Source organism: Pholcus phalangioides, unplaced genomic scaffold (assembly GCF_987345545.1).
Source record: "Pholcus phalangioides strain wild (caught in Gottingen) unplaced genomic scaffold, Ppha-v1.0 ptg000010l_1, whole genome shotgun sequence".
NCBI lineage: Eukaryota > Metazoa > Arthropoda > Arachnida > Araneae > Pholcidae > Pholcus > Pholcus phalangioides.
In genome coordinates, this window is record NW_028301603.1 from 1,210,665 (window position 1) to 1,227,323 (window position 16,659).

The 16,659-nt window shown below is 36.4% G+C and overlaps 1 protein-coding gene and 1 long non-coding RNA gene across 7 annotated transcripts in view; one reads left to right on the plus strand and one right to left on the minus strand.

The window, feature by feature from the left end:
• Positions 1-16,659, plus strand: part of LOC149080729 (single-stranded DNA-binding protein 3-like) — a 189,831-nt gene that overhangs the window by 133,758 nt on the left and 39,414 nt on the right. The window lies entirely within an intron of this gene.
• Positions 1-16,659, minus strand: part of LOC149080730 (uncharacterized) — a 44,462-nt gene that overhangs the window by 26,786 nt on the left and 1,017 nt on the right. For both annotated transcript variants that reach the window (XR_016193379.1, XR_016193378.1), the window contains exon 2: positions 5,428-5,487. This is a non-coding gene — a long non-coding RNA (uncharacterized LOC149080730). The remainder of the gene's footprint in view (positions 1-5,427; positions 5,488-16,659) is intronic.

Sequence of the window (16,659 nt, forward strand, 5' to 3'; positions counted from 1 at the left end):
TATCGTCGCTGACCCTAAATTTTAGGGACGTGATCAGTTTGACTAATGAATGGTGGTTTTTTTTTTATTCTTCCCCATGTTGGTGTTTCCGCAACATCATCCATAACACTCAATCCTAACCTCTCACGTACCCTTCACCTTTTAAGTGCAACTTCAACTTCCACGATATTTCTTTTCTTCTTAAGAAAAAATGTTTTTTTTATCAAGTTTGCTTGTATGAATAGGAATACGCTACTATGTTTACTTGAATAATTCTCTTTTTTTGCCATTTTCCAAATTCTCTGTCGTATCCTTGATTTTTGTTATTCTTTTTTTTTTTCTTTCTCTTCTACTTATTCACTGTATGTGTCAGTTGGATTTATTTTGTATTCTTACGAGGCGTTTACGGAATGAAATACGTCCCACGTCGAAAAGTGTTGTGAATGTAGGAATTAGGAAATTCTTCCGCGGTGAATGGGGCGTTCACTTCGGAATATGAACAGTGTCTGTGTCTTTGGTTTACGAGTCCAGCTGCGAATGATGATGAATGTGCTCCGTGGAGGTATTGGAGTCGATTTTTATCTTGGAGCGGATCTAGTCCTGAATAGAAACAATGTTTGTTTTTTGGATGGATTCCATTTCTTTATCCAGTCTTCTTGGAAAAAATTTGCATGAAAATGACCATTATGGAAAGAACACATCGTGAGTATCCAATATTCAATGGAAACCTTCATATATGAGGGGTGTTTTTAAAGTAAGGACTGCGTTACACACACACACAAAGATGATGAAATAACATTTTGGGTATTTTCTCTCCTCAAATTATGCATATTTCTAGCTTTCAGCATAGCTTCCGTTGCTGTTGAAACATCAGTCGGAGCGTGAGATCAGTTTTTTTAGATCAAGATCACTACTTCGTGCCGCCGACTGATAAGTTGATCAATCTTGAACCTATGATTTCACTACTGTTGACTCCTGGTGTAGACTGTATGAGACCAGAGCTATTTCCAGCCAGTCAAAATATTTGATTCGAGGCTTTGAATTTCCTCATAAAACAGAACTGTGGCTGACAAAATATCACGGCGTTTACTTTGGATAACTACGCAACGCTTTCTTCAGGCCCGAAAATATGCGGCAGTATTTGTATTTTGTGGCTGAAAAATAATTTAAACCAACAAAATAATTTTTTTCCCCTTTGTATAAAGTCTTGCCACAGAGAATAACAGATAATATAAATATTCAATCATTAGATATCACTCATAGTTTGAAAAATAGATGGCAACATTCACGCACAACGCTAGATATACATTTAGACTCAAATACACATGCGCAACTCATTCGGTAATGGATTGCTCATGGCGATAGACCGGAGTTGTACTCGGTTCGAAAGAAAGCAAAAGAAAAATCTTGCAAGTGACTCCAAACCAAAAAAGAAGTGAAAACTGTTCAGGAATGGTCAACCTATCGAGCGGCAGCGCTACATGACATGTGTCTACAGAAACTTATCTCATGACTAGACACGCGTTTCTATAACAATATGTGGAAAAGTAGCTGAAGATATGTTGAATCTCAGAGAGAGAAAAAAACCCCTTAATATATAAAAACACCTCGTTAAGTGTACTATGGAAGGTTGTCGTGAACCTCTAACGCAATGTATCTTCTCACCCTTGGGTCTATAATTCCTCGGGATAGTATTGGGGGCAAGGTAACAGGTGAAATCAGATTTAAGGGTGAGGGGACCAAGTTGTGAAGAGACAAGGCTTTCAAGTGAAATAACATGTTGCCAAAAATGTGACTATTTTCAAAATCCAGCAGAACTGTCCATAGAATCCATGGATCCACGCTGATCCACGTGGGCATGACCCGGGACCCTCATATGGGGCTACATGATTAGATCTGATACTATGATTTTCGAATGCAAATATGTAAGCTGTTGCTTGCAGCTAAGTATGGGCCCCCAGAATATCACTCTGTCCTGGGACCCGTGAAGTTGAGACGGTCATGAATGAAACTCCGACAAGGAGAAAGCTTATTGTATTCTAGCTCAGGGTATGCGTGGACCTAAGGTGATGCTTCGGCAGATTTATCAGAACCTATGTTTCCCACATAATTTGGTTCTGAAGAGGTATGATAACCCACCTTCTAGATCCGTGTCTAGACCAGAGGGTTCCAGAGATGAATCTTATTTGTAAAATTGTTTATGAATTTAGTTCTAAGTACAATTGAATCAGTAGAAATTGTCTCGCTAATAGATGAGAGTACAGGGGAGCCCTGGATAATACAAGGGGGCCACGAGAAGAAAATATTGTTCAGAGAGGGTCCATTTAGCTAAAAAAGTTTGAGAAACACTGCTCTAACACTCAGACAGTGACTTTTTCAAATTCCCTAAGCTCAAGAACTCCTAATGTTGAGTCTTGTGCCTCCATTTCGTAGCAGCATAGTACATTGATCTTCAAGTTCCTTTTACCTTCTTAAGTAAGATACCCGATGGTATATGGAACATGTAGTTTCCAGTCCAAAACTATTCGATCGCGATGGAGGGCCTCCCTCTGCGTGAGTAAAGGGGACATTTGTGTCTTTCGGAATATCTTTAAATAATCTTTAATAATGACATTCGTCCATTTGTGATTAGTGTTGTGGCCTTATTTTTGTAAAATAGCTTCCAAAACTCTGTTTTCGGGTATTGAAAATCGATTCTAGACCAGTTTGTTTGCCCATCAACAAAATTATCGCTGGTTCGGTGTCGCACGATTCTGTAGCGATTATCGCTTATTCGTGACTATCGTTACACGTTAAGGGTGGGCAACGAATTCACCTCTCCTATTCTTATTTATTACCATTATTTTTTATTATTATAAGAAATCCATTTCCATACAAACATTGTTTTGTCAGTTTCGGTGTTTGTGGCGTGCATCATTACTGCTTCATCATGATTAGTTGGGATCGATTTCCTGTGTATATACACAGTCGTCGTACGTGTTGCGATCACGAAAAGCCACCGATTATCGGCTTATTTAAGGATTTTCCCATCACCCTAGTCGATACGAAATGGACTCTTGGATGAGATATTGCAGAGGAAAGATCCAGCCTCTATACGTTATGTTGATCCATATAAAAGGAACCTACTCGTTTTGAATATGCAGTGGATCAACTCACGTTGTATAAAAAAACCCTCTTGAACCGATCGGTATAAAATCGACCTCAACTAACATTAATCCCATCTATTGGAAAGTTGGTGGCCCCCTTCCCATCTATTTAAAATGAATTCTCAGATTCAAAACTCTAGCCTTGATAGTGTATGTTGTTCGATATTTCTCACAAAAAAAAAATCCAAACATTGGGAATAAAAATTCTAGAAAGAGATTTATACATTTAAAGTAAATTCACCGAACTTAGCGGATTCATCGGAATTCAGAAAGAGGGTTTACCATTCTGTAGTTTCCAGTGGTGCATATTCGATATGGGATAGAGGGGGAAAAAAAACTCCTCTCGGGAAGTAAATAACGAAAAAAGCACATCTTTTTTGGTGGTTCTTTGTTGTCTGTACTGAATAGATTCGTTTGGTGGAGCGTGATTTCACACACAAGGGGCTTTTTCCTCCAGAACCTTTCTCGCTTTTTTTACGCATGTATATTCTCCAGTTGTAAATAGAGAGCATAGACAGGTGGAAACGAGATCACTGATGAAAAACATTCCGTCTTCAGAGTTCTTTTTTATATACATATTCTTTTTCTTGCTGAGTTCTCTCTCTCCTTACTTGCGAGCAGCTTGTCTTGAAGTTGGCTCTCTTATAATCCTTGAAATGCAATCTCACGGTGAATAATATACATTCAATGGGTGCTATTGTGCGGGGTTTCTCTTTTCTCTGTTCTGCTCTCAACCAACCAAGGAAGGAGAAGATTCCAACGAGAGATGCTCAAGAGAGTATGTAGTGTGTGTAGAGATTCCGTTCGAGAGAGGGTATATAAGAGGGAGAAAAAAAAAAGCTCGCACTATATCCCCAGCGGTGGCATCTGGCAAAGGAGTTTAATTTCCATTTTCTATTTTGTGTTGCAGAATGGAGTCTTGTTGATGATATTTTAGATGAGAGGAGTTCGTGAGATAATGATTTTTGTGCTCTTTTTCCTCTGGTTGGAGAATCTTTTCCTCATGCCACCTGGCGCTTGTCTTTCATCGTGTGGAGATACTGAGTTCGATGATACTCCTGTTTGGATGGTCTTGATTGTGTTGGGCTCCCCCCTTTTTTTAGTTCGAGCATATTCTATGCAATTCCATAGAGTGGATTTTCTTTGCAAATTAATGGAAGATTTTCGATGACATCCAAAAGACGCCACTTTGAGTAAGAGCAATGATCACGTACTACCTAAGTACTTTTTTTCGTCGATTTCAACGGACTTTACAAACATGAAGTGGAAAGTTTTCGATCTTGAATATTAGAAAATTTATTTATTCATATAATAATTTAACTTATCATTTTATTAAACGTTGATGACTATCAGATTATCACTCGGAAGAAGAATGACTATTACGTTGTGTAACTTTATTCTATCGATCTGGAATGAATGACATCTTTAAAACAAAAATTGCCGTGATCTGATTTGGTTTCAGTTTTCAAAGTTCTAGATTTTGCTATCAGATAGTGCTAAATAACGACAAACTGGCAGTAAATCTAGCCTAGATGATGGGGGAAAAGTTGAACACTGACCATCAATTTTCGACTGGATGTTTGATAACAACAATGGAAGGGAAAAGAAAATACATTAGAACTCTCTTTTGAGAGAGATGTCAGGAATGATATGAGTTTTTTACTGTTAAAAGATGGCGCTCGAATAATAGCTACCAATAAGAGGAGCAAAAAAAAAAAAAAAAAAAGTAGACAAAAGTCCATCGCCAGCTGTTTCTTATTATAATATGTATAACTCAAGGGCTTTTATATTTTCTCTCAACTTTTTAAGTTGCGTTTTTTTTTATTTTCCATCCCGTGATCGTTTCTTCACCACAATCACCACCGACCTCATGGCAATCCTTCACGCTAATGGGACCTATTCATCTCTTGAGCTTATAACAGCGCCCCATGGTTTTCCCACACATTTCCTCGAGTCCCTCTCCCTAACACTTTTCAGAAAAGAGGCTTAGCTCTTTTTTTCTTTTAATGTTTCATTCCTCATTCAGCCACACAAGCTTGGCAAAGAAGCAACTTTGTGGACGTGATCATTCAAATGCTTTTGAGAAGCATCTTCTATTGTGTAATTATAACATGGTTGTAATTTTTTTCCGTGACATTGTAATGAAAAGGAATTTCGGAACTGGGGCTCGGTTCGACTCTAAGCATTTTATGGCGTGTGCAGTGGTGTGTGAGCAGTTCGATACTCGCGCGTTACCCTTTTAGACTTAAAATCTTAACGGTTATGCTAATGAAATTTATTGTGTGAAGTAAAAATGGCTTACCGGTCAACGTAGAGCTCTGCGATTGTGTCTAATCTCTAGGACATCGATCCATCCAGTGCCCTGTAATATAAAAAAAAACATGGTTTTTAGAAGTTTAGATTATTGATGAAATTCATTACGTTTTTTGACATTTTCTTTTTGATGAAATAGTTTCAACCCTTTTATTACCGCATTATGAAAAAAAGAAATAATTGTCATGTAAATTTTTTTGGTAGGTCATTGCAGTTCTAATTGAAGTCTAAATAAAATGTTTTTTCCTCTGAAAAAATTTAGTACGCAACGAATTAATTAACCTGATACTTAGAACTTTCGTCAGCACTCAGCAGTATACGCTTACAATAAAAAGTACCAATTCAAATATGTTGAAGAATACATAATAATGAATATTTTTTGTATTTTACCAAGGAAAAAAGCCATAATTTGTTTTATACATTTGTTAGGGAACATTTTACTAAAGCTGTGTTTTAACTGCATCACGCAAAAGTGCAATGCGGTAAACACTTATGCGTAGGCGAAACTTCTAATTGAACTTCATTAATTAACATATTTAAAAACGCTTAAGCAGGCTTCTCGACCTTTCACCGTCTCTCACTGATCATGGAATTTTGGAAAGAGCCGTATTTCTACCTATTTAGTCTGTTTAATTTGCTGTGACATCACGGTATGGAAATTTTTTCGTCATAAAATTTACTTACGTTCAGCAGCCTAGTCACAAATGCGTTTTTAAGTCTGGATTCTAATCTCTCGGTGGATAATAAGGCTGGAAACGTAGCCGTGTAGACTTGGCTTTAAACATTAGGTCTCAGCCGAATTTACTCTCGTGTGCAAGAAATGATTGTGATGGAAGTTTTGAAAAAAAGAAAAAGAAAAGATTAATTGAAATTGCAAGTCACCCCATGTGGAAACTATTTCTTACCAAACATCTCGATGTAGAATTTCGTGTAGAAATTTTGAAAGGCATCAACTTGTGGTCCTTTAATTCGAAATAGCGCTGCCTACTCATCACGTGTTTTCCATAACAATGTTTGTAACGATTGCACTGTGTTAGTACAATTGGAGTAATCACTGAATGAAAAAGTTAGTAAAAGAAGATTCTCTTTTTTTTATATCTTTTTTTTTCAAAATTATTAAAATCATGTCAAATAATAATTTTCTAAACAAATAACCGACAAATAAATCAGAATATTTAGTGCAAAATATTTGATTCATCAAAGAAGGTAACATACGCACTCGCAAAATCTCACCATTTTTCTAGTATCACTTAAGGTGACAACTATCCAGCCAGATGGCGCTCAATTGTGATATTTTTGTTTGAAACTGTTGTAATTTAGAGATAGACGGCTTTTTCTCAGCCCAATATATCAAGGAAAGATATTTTCTGGATTTTATGCCGAGATCAACTCGGAAGGAAAAGTGCGGAGACCAGATGATTTTTCTTTCCGCGTTCACCGCGGCATAAAATGCGGAAAATATCTGTTTCCTTGTTCTAATTCGCAGAAATTTTCACTCCAAATACGTTTCACGTCAGCTATTCATTATATAATTCATTACATTTTTCATTAGTAGAAGAAAAAAGAGTGAGCATGTGCAGTAAAATTCGGTCATAACGTAAAAATTGGCAGTCCCGATCGATTTCTGTAGAGAGTAATGGTGGGTGAGCCTTGCTTATAAGATGAGAAGCTTATAAAAATGCGACTATCTCGGATATAACGACACTTTTTCGTCGCTCCTGCTTCCATTTTTATGGCGTTTTCCAAAGAAATTGATAGAATTTGAGTTCAGCACATTGAGAAAATGTCTCTTGTTCTATTGATTAAAAAAATTATTACGTGTTTGACGCGATTCGACTTGCTAATCGGTATGAACTTTATACAAGGCATTCCTGTGTTTTCCCGTAATTTTACCAGAATTATTGAAAAATGTATGTTCTGTTTGTGAATTAAAGTAAGCTTCATTAGCAATCTTCGCTCTAAAATCGGTCGATACTCCACCGATTATCGGTATTTTCGATGGAGATAATTTGCATAATATATATGAACTACATCATGACTGTAAATATTCATTTTTCATATTTATCATGTTAAACTCCTCTTTCATGAAATGCATTTTATGTCACTTCATAATTCCTACAGCACTTCATTTCCCGCCAAAGGTTATTTATACGAAATAGTTTGCCGACATTTGGTAACATTTTATTGGTGAGAATTGTCAATATCCCGTATTTATGTGATCCCCTTTTCCCTTCTTTAAATATGGTCATCCTAATCAAATGAAATTACTTATTATACAGTGTTCGATTTCTTCTGTGACTATGTTTTTCATTCCTAAAAGACCCTGAAAACCTCAAGCTCGGTTGTAACGACATCCCGGTTTTTCGACAAAATTTCGTGGCATCTTCGATGTCGTTATAGCCAAGTTCGACTGTACTTTACGGTCTATGAAACTTCTTAATACGGTAATTACGCGTAATCATTTAGCTACCATGCCACTGTCGGACTATGCGCGACGTTTATTGGAGAGAGAGCGGTGCTGTATTTCTGATGCCATTGCATTTGGACACGATCCCCCCGAAGTTTTCTATTTACGGAGAATCGGCAGCTCTTGAGTGGGATCCCAGAAAATTCTTCGAGATTTCATTTCCCGTTTTCTTGTTCTGTTGAATTCGATACGAACAAATTTTTCCTTGAAACATACACCAAAACCTAACATGATATTGCTTCGATTTCATTTTAATGGGAGGATTCCGTTATTGGCGGGAAAATGCGATACTGAAAGTATTTGATTATGTGGAAGGAGTATAAAAAAAATAAATAAAAATTGAAGGGTTTCATTTCGAACAGATTTCCTTTTTCTTTCTCCAATTTACTTTGCAGTTTCTTTTTTCGATAGAAGGGAATTTTCTTCTTTTTTTTATTCTGCAGTATTTGGATGAGGGTTATTTCGGATAAATTGATGGTGGTTGGAATAGATTGTGCATTCGAAAGAGCGGGTAACGGATACATTACATTTACTTTTTATTGATTTAAACTGATTTTTTTTTCCCAGCGAAAGATTTTGCTTTCTATTATCGCTTACGGTAAATCATTGGTACATTTGCTATCGGTTCAATAGTCACGGGCTTGCATCCTATGTGGGATTTTGGCAAGTTTGTGTAGTAGCATTGTCACCTCTAACTCAGACCAACTACTTATAAGGCAGGTATTTCCCAAATCTAATTTAACGACCCTCTTGGGAATTGAAACCTCGCTTACGGCAACTCCTCCCCAGTCTTGAGGTACTTAAATTGGTACCTTCAGCTGGCATGGCATACTGGCTTGAGATCATGAAAGCATCAAGGGGGGTTGGTGCACGCAAATTTTCCGACTAAAATCTAAGATGAGATAACACACTGTGAACGAGAAGTGTGGGACACATTTTATTAATTAACAGAAAAATAGTAAATCAATCAATTAATATAAAAAGGTGCGGTTTGCACTAAAACATCATGGCCTAGAGTTTTGTTTTGGTAAATTAAAAAAAGTTCAAATTTCACTCACAAGTGGCGCTGTAAAATGAAAAACTCAACACAAACAGTGCATAAAACATGATCACCCTTTCACCTGTTTGGATGTAACGAGATACCGAGGGTGTTCGTTCATTTTGAAGTGTTAGTTTTATGTAGCTCAAATTGTCATGAACATTAATTATGCAGTGTTTGTGCTGCACTTTGTTATGTGGAGTTGTTCCATTTTACAGCAGCAGCACCTGTGTGTGAAATTTGAACTTTTTTTAATTAAAAACTCTAGGTCATAAGTATTTAAGTGCAAACCTCACTTTGTCAATTGGCTGATTTGTCATTAATTTTTGAAATGTGTCCAGGACGTTTCATCCACCCCGTATATTTGATAGTGACAAGTGAAACAGGTCAATTCAAAGATTCCGAAGTAGCATAGCAGACCGAAATTAAAGTGATGGCATATTACGTTACATTGGAAACATCACTCAATAAAATAATCGGACGAGAGAGAAATCACGGTACGAAAATGTTTCGCCATAAAATTTACTACCGCCCATTGTTATCCTAAAATATAATTTTGTAGAGTAATTCCACTTCTCTCTCCAAAATTTTAAGGGGTGTTTTTGTACAAAAAAGTGGTATTTTTTTTATATCATGAGAAATTACCTAAAATTTGAAGGTGTATTTTCACTCTTCAACGAAATTTGGAGGAGTAAAATTGAACTTTGATGTGTGAATCAAGCATCCAGAATTCCAGATGCGTATTGCCAAATACTGCCACCACCTAATCATAAGAGCACTTTTGTCTACTCTGAATTATCATTTCGGTAGATAAGCATTGAAACTTAGCCGTTTGGACGATTTTTTTTCCTAACGATATCTCGAATGGCTGCACAGCACTCATTGCAATTGGAATGAGCCTGAGTTGAGCGAAAAAGAAAATGTTCATGGATCCTTCAGAATGCATTATAAATTATTGAAAGAAAATAATTTTCCTACAAAACAATCGGTAAATAAATAAGAACACAAAACAGCTAAGCATTTTTACATTATAAGCTAATATAACATAGGCATTTGCACAATTTTATAATTCATTTTTATGATGTAACTTACTGGAAAAAAATTTTTTTAGAAAAATTTCCAGCTAGATGGCGATCCAGGATGATGATGATGATCGGATAGAAGTGCCGGCTACTCATAATGGTCAGTTGCCCGAATAATCTGTGGTAAAAGGAATTGTACCGAATAATCGCCATCTTCCCCCCCCCCCCCCAAATGATCAGTTGATCAAATAATCGATAATCCAGAAAATAATCTAATTCGGCAAATACAGTGATACAGACGAATATTACAAATTGAATCGGTTGATAGTGATCAGTCGCCCGAATAATTAACAATTTCAGAAAATGTTAATTGTGATTCTCGCGACCCTATTTAATAATCACTAATAATTATCATATTACCAGTGAAGTCTATTCTAACTTGCCTTGATTCTCTAGAATAGGGTTTTCCAACGTAAAACTTCTCGTGGAACCCTTGATAGTTATAAGGCTGTTCCGCGTAACAGTTGATAATGAGGCTGGCTGTTCTACGGAACTCAAACAAATTTTTGAATATTTATCCAAAAAAAAAGGTGTGTCCTTACTGCCGTCTCAACAACATCATAGCCCCCCAGGGCAAAATGAAAGAGGGCTTAGGCACCACCTCTTAATTTACATATTTATTGTCATAAATCATTGTGCCGGATGTTTTCAAGGACGCCCCTGTTCTACTAAGGTCCCCGAGCTGTACCCGAGTGGGACTCTTGTTATGATGGCCCTGGGTGTCTCGTAAAGTAATTCTGCAATTCAAGAATCCTTACTTCTAGTGGGTAAAAAAAAATTTCCGAAAAAAACATCGCTTTTACAACTTAAAATTTGCTGATGAAATGAATAACATTCATGAGCTTCTGGTTCGAAAATTCGATGTGAAAAAAAAAATATTAATAATTGTATGTTATCGTTTCCTCAGTTGTTTAGTCATTCAGGAGAGTGGGGCTTGATTTTTTTTAGGCTACACAATTTCGTTAAAATTCAAAATAAAGAACAGCTTTGCGAGCATCAATAACAAGATGTAGTCACGGAGCTCCCAAGGTTCCAGTGAACACCTGTTGGAAACCATGCCCTAGAACCCCAAGGTTGTTAGAAAAACCTAGTGCTTAACGAGTGTAAGGGGTTCCGTGGAATGCGTGAATTTTCACTTCGTCCCTTTCAATAGTTTTAACTCTTTTCGCTTACAAGCTATAAGCAAAGAAATTCGGGTGATCTCTATTTGACGAATCGTGAATAAATATGGCAACCTTATTCTAACCTAACCGCACGTTAGAAAAAGGAAAAGCAGAAGGAAGAGAGGAGAAATAGAACGCGGAAGAGGGAAAAAACGAAAGAAAAGCAATATAATAGATAAGTTAGATAAGAGAGTAGGTACGAAGTGGAGAGATTTCTCTTTTCACCCTTACCCCCTACCTGTTCTCTTTCGATCTTATACGTATATAGTATGAGGATACATCACATGAGGGGGGGGGGAATCACTAATATGAGTATAGAAATAAACGGAGGTAAAAAGAACTTTTTTCATAGGGTTACAACAAAGCGATGATGATGAGGAGAGAGAGAAAACAGAGAAATTGAATTATTTCACTGGCTTTTGGACTTGAACACTTTTCGATCAAGGACGTAATTTTAAGTTTTTGCTTTACTATATGAAGAAGGGCCCACAGATGTTGAGCTCGGTAAGCGTTAAATCGCAAATGATAAACCGTCGATTTCTTTGGGCTGTTATCAATATTACTTTAGGATTATTTTGGATCTAGCTGCCGTGTAAGACAAGGGGAAGGTGATATTAGTCTCGGTGTGAAGGGCGTGACGCATTTATGCCATCCAGACATGAAGTTTCTTTTTCTTGTTGTTATTATTTTAGGTGGATGCTGCCAGGAGTAGGCAACTTCTTGGAGGGAAATTTTCCGATCGATCGCTATTCCGTCTTGGTTGTCAAAAGTAATTTCAGAGTTGCCTCACCCCTCTTCTATTTATATATATATATATTTTCTTTTATATGCTAGTTATTACTATTGCTCCGCATGGCATGTGTACGCCTTGCGCAACATCTTGTATCCGTCACCCTCAACTCGTATCCGTAACCAATTAGCCCGTCAAGCCTCCGCAATGGTGAGACATGCCAGGTGAGAAAACACGTTACATTAATAATAATAATAATATAACAGCTGCTGTGTTGATAAAAACGAACCAAATCATTTCGAATATGATACTCCGATTTTGAGGAAGTTTTGGTTATCTTCAAGATCTGTTTTTTTGGGAGTTGGAAGGATTTCTCCATTCTGTCTCTCATATATATAATATATATATATTATAAGCCCACGCTGGAATATTTATTTTCCAAGGTTGGATGATTTCATGCCACGGAAGGAAAACACGTAATACAGAGACATTTGAATTTTTTTTTTCAACAAATTTTATTAGTCCACTACATAAAGTTAACGGAAATTGAATCGATGAATAACCTTTCGTTTATGCGTGCCTTTTTCCTACTTAGAGTAGACCAAGGTTCGAATTCAGATTCGTATGCGTTATCAAGGGTTGGTCATTTTAGTTATGCAAAACGGTGAACAATGATTATAATACCTAGGTCTTTCCAGAAACTATTTTTAAAAGTTCATGAAATGAAACCCGTTCGAGTGAATTAGGTAGGACGGATGAAAAGGTGTAAACTCATTGTATGATGTGACATAATCAAAAAGCAATCTGCAGTATTTAGGACATTTATTCTCAAACCTCGACCATCGCCGGCTCCCTTGTCTACGTCCATCATTTATCTGCGGCATTTCAAAAAGTCTAGAAATATATACTGAAAGACAAACACAATATCGCCAGCTCACAATGCTTCTGAGAATGCCTGGGGGCATTCTTAGGAGCTACTGAAATGAAATAAAACTAGAATGCACTTAGGTTTGCTACGAAAAAGTCGCCATACGCATTCAGACACGCATTTAACTTCTTGAGTCCATGAAGGGCTGCAATGACGAATGGCGAAAGCCATCAAGGAAAGATGACTCCTCACGTTTTTGCTTGGTGCGATTCTTTTGCTGGAAGACGCTCATTGTCGCGTTACGAACAATTCTCAAGATTCTTTAGGCATGAAAAGTGGGGAAGATTCTGCACCACCAATCCTGTAATCCTGATTTATCACCAAGTGAGTTTTACTCGTATTTGCTGGAAGTTTTGAAGTTAGCTCTAATCACAAAAAACAATCGGGATAAACATTGTTGGGTAAACAAAATTACACTATGTGAAAGTACATATGTCGTATCTGTCATTCGTGATGGCTTTTTGCAGTTTATTGACCAATCATGTCGGTCCATTGTAATGACCATTATAGTAAATTGTGAACAATGAATTAAACAAGCAATGTATCCCTCGCTTAATTAACAGTTATTTTCTCCGCTAAATAATCGCGTAAATTAAGTTGAATTTACGTGGGATATAAGAAGTCTATTCCACAAAGGATGAGAAAGAAAAAAATGAATCTTGACATCAAGCAGCGCTAAACAAATTTTCTGAGAATGAATTAATTATTCAAACTTATGAATAATTTTCGTGAATTTGCGCTGGTTGAATTAATTTTATTAATGCTGTTTTATAAATTCTATGTGCTGTATTTCGGACAGTATTCATTCAGATCAGATGATAAATAGACTAGCAGTTCTGACTTCATATTATTGATTATGAAAATGAAAATCTCTGCTCTCCTAAAGTCCCTGAGGTGATAGGCTGATAAAACCTGGCCTACAGCATTCTTCGTCTCTATAAAAAGATTTTATAGCAAACCAGAGAATTTTTTCTTAATATCTGACGCAAACGTGAAAACTTTAGTCTCATTAGGACCATTTTCTTCGCTTATAAATGCGATTGCATTGACAAAAAATGGGCTATTTTTGTGTTTTTTCTTGGACGTTTTTGTCATGTCACGTTTTAATTCGCAAGCTCATTTTAAAGATTAAAATCGGAATGAATTTCAAGGTGAAATTTTACAAGTTACGATTTTCCATTTTTAAATCAACTTTTCAAAGTCACGTTATAGCGAAAACATGTAAAGTGAGTACTGCACTGTTATCGTTTCACAAGATTTTCTTTTTCTCTCGAATTCTTCGTAGTTCCTATACACATTTTGGATAATTACCGTTTTGATATTTGATGGTAATCCTTTTCCTCTGCATTTGTTTGAAGAGCGATTATAACAGAAATATCTCTCTCTCGAAATGCAAATTAATCTGTAAATTGTTTCGTGCCTTTTTCTTTATTTGAAAACAATTTCCCTAATCCGTCAGTTTCTTAGTAATCTCGGAAGACTTTTTCCAGAACATTTTACTTCATTAGATATAGAAGGGGAGGAAAAATTGCTGTTTTTCTTTGGGAGACGCGGAAAGAAATCATTTGTATCAATCTCGGGAAAAAGATTTATAAAAAGAAGAGGCACAAAAAAAAGCCTTTTAACAGGAAAGAAGAACATGCTTTCTAGTTTCATCTGATAAAGATATAGTAATTATAGATTTGTATTTGTGTTTTTTTTTTCTTTCTATCTTATATTTTTCTCCTCTTCATCGATGTTCATCATCGATCGAAGAGTGGGGGGAGGGGGAAACAAACATCTTCGCTAATTACTCGCCTTTTTTCTCCCGAAGGCCTTTTGTCAATTAAAACGCGTTCTTTTTTTCTTTTCTTATTCCATCTTCGTCGCTCTCTTAAGCCTTGTAATTGCATGTTTCGTGTTAATCTTTTCTAAGGATCATCATCTTTTTCTTACACTTTCCTCTTGTATATTTTTTTCCTCCATCTCTCTCATCTCCTTCTTTATCCGGAGTGAGCGGAAGCTGATGTTCGGAAACCAATCACAGAGATCAACTTCCGCTAAAAGTTGTGTTTTTTTTTTACAGTCCAGGATGTGTTGTCTTAACTTTTGTATCAGGGTATTGGATTTCTTGAAAGCCTTATTTGGTGTCACGTGATACTTAGTCTTCTAGGTGGTTTCGATCCCTTGTGTAATTTTGGGATTCCGAACTTCTTTTTTTTTCTTATTTTCTTTTTTTGAGGAGAAATTTACGAATTTGAAATTACATGTTCGATATTTCATCAAAATTAAGCAAAATTACGATTATCGTATAAAAGTAAATTTTTAGAGCAGTCGTTCCTGGAACGCGATTAGGACACTGATTTTAACCAGCGTGTCGCCCGTCTTTAGGGCATAAGTACGTAAATCTTTCGGCACCCAATTTTTTCCGTATAAAAATTTAAATTTGGCTTCAACATCCAAATGAGGAAAATTAAAATAAATTTTCTTAGATAATCTGATTTTTTTAGATAACATTTTCGAAATAGCGTGATTGGGTGCACTCCATGCTTTATGACAGGTTCTTAACCATGCTCAGAAAAAAAATTTTGGGAATTAGAAAATTTTTTCTTCGATACTTTTTATTGAATCCCATTCCATTAATTATCCGAAGAAGTTCGAATTGTAGTTCAATGGGATTCGGCCTGGTTTCAAGGCAAAGAACCACTGTTTCTGGGTACCTCTAAATCAGAGACGCCTGAACTTTTGGCAGTAGCACTCTTAAGAATTTAAAATATCGGAGCTTTTGGCGAATCACGAGAAAAAAAAATTTAGGCGTCAGTGAAATATTTTTTATTGTAATTAGGTAAGCATGGTTTTCACCCAAGGGGTAAAAGTGTCCTAAATAATGATTTTTTCGACTTTGTGGAGGCTTAATGATCCCTTCGATGCTGGGACAGTTGTGAAATCAAAGTTTTGACCATCTTTAATATTTCAATGTAGTAAGCTCGTACAGAACATTTTAGGTGCCAATAATGATTTTCTAATCGCCATCGTGACCTGGCGCCTGGGATTTTTCCAGCCCAGCGAATATTTAGCGGCATCCCTGCCCAATGTCAAAGTACAAAAATCATTTACCCGCTGGTACCTTGTCCGAATGGTTACGCACCTACAACGCTCGGGCAAGTGGCATAGTCGAGCAAAAGTATCTAATTCCTGCTATCATTCTGTAAGCACGAATCCGTCATTGAAACACAAGTCGTTAGTGGATTGCCTTGTTGCGTTTGAAAAATGTCCACAAATTAATAGGCGTAGTGTATGTTTCCTTCTTTATAAATTCACCAATAAATGGGTTTTTTTACTCACCCTTATGGGGTCTTTAAAATTGAAGGTCCCGACCTTTTCCGATGATAAACGTCCATCATTACCCTCACGTCAGAAACCACAGTTTTTACGATATCAATCAATTTATTCGGGGATCAACGCCTTTCTCGATGATAATGAGGACTCTCTTATGTTTTTGCAAAGCGCAATGAATAAATTAATATTAATTACATCAATTAACATGATTGAATATCGTATATTTGAGAGCTGCGAAGGACGTTCGGAGAGGTATAAACGATAATAGCTAAAAATGCGATTATTGATTGCGTTGTTTACTCCTTACGTATCCCGTCTTTCTAAAGCATATTATCATGCCTTATAGAATTTATTTAAGAAAATATTTTCCAAGCTGTTCTCTGGACAAATGCTTGAAATATTGAAAAAAGAAAAACATCGAATTGAAAAAAAAACTTTGGATTTTTACGGAGTATTGTGAATTTGCTTCGAGCTGGGCGTCTATGTTAATATTA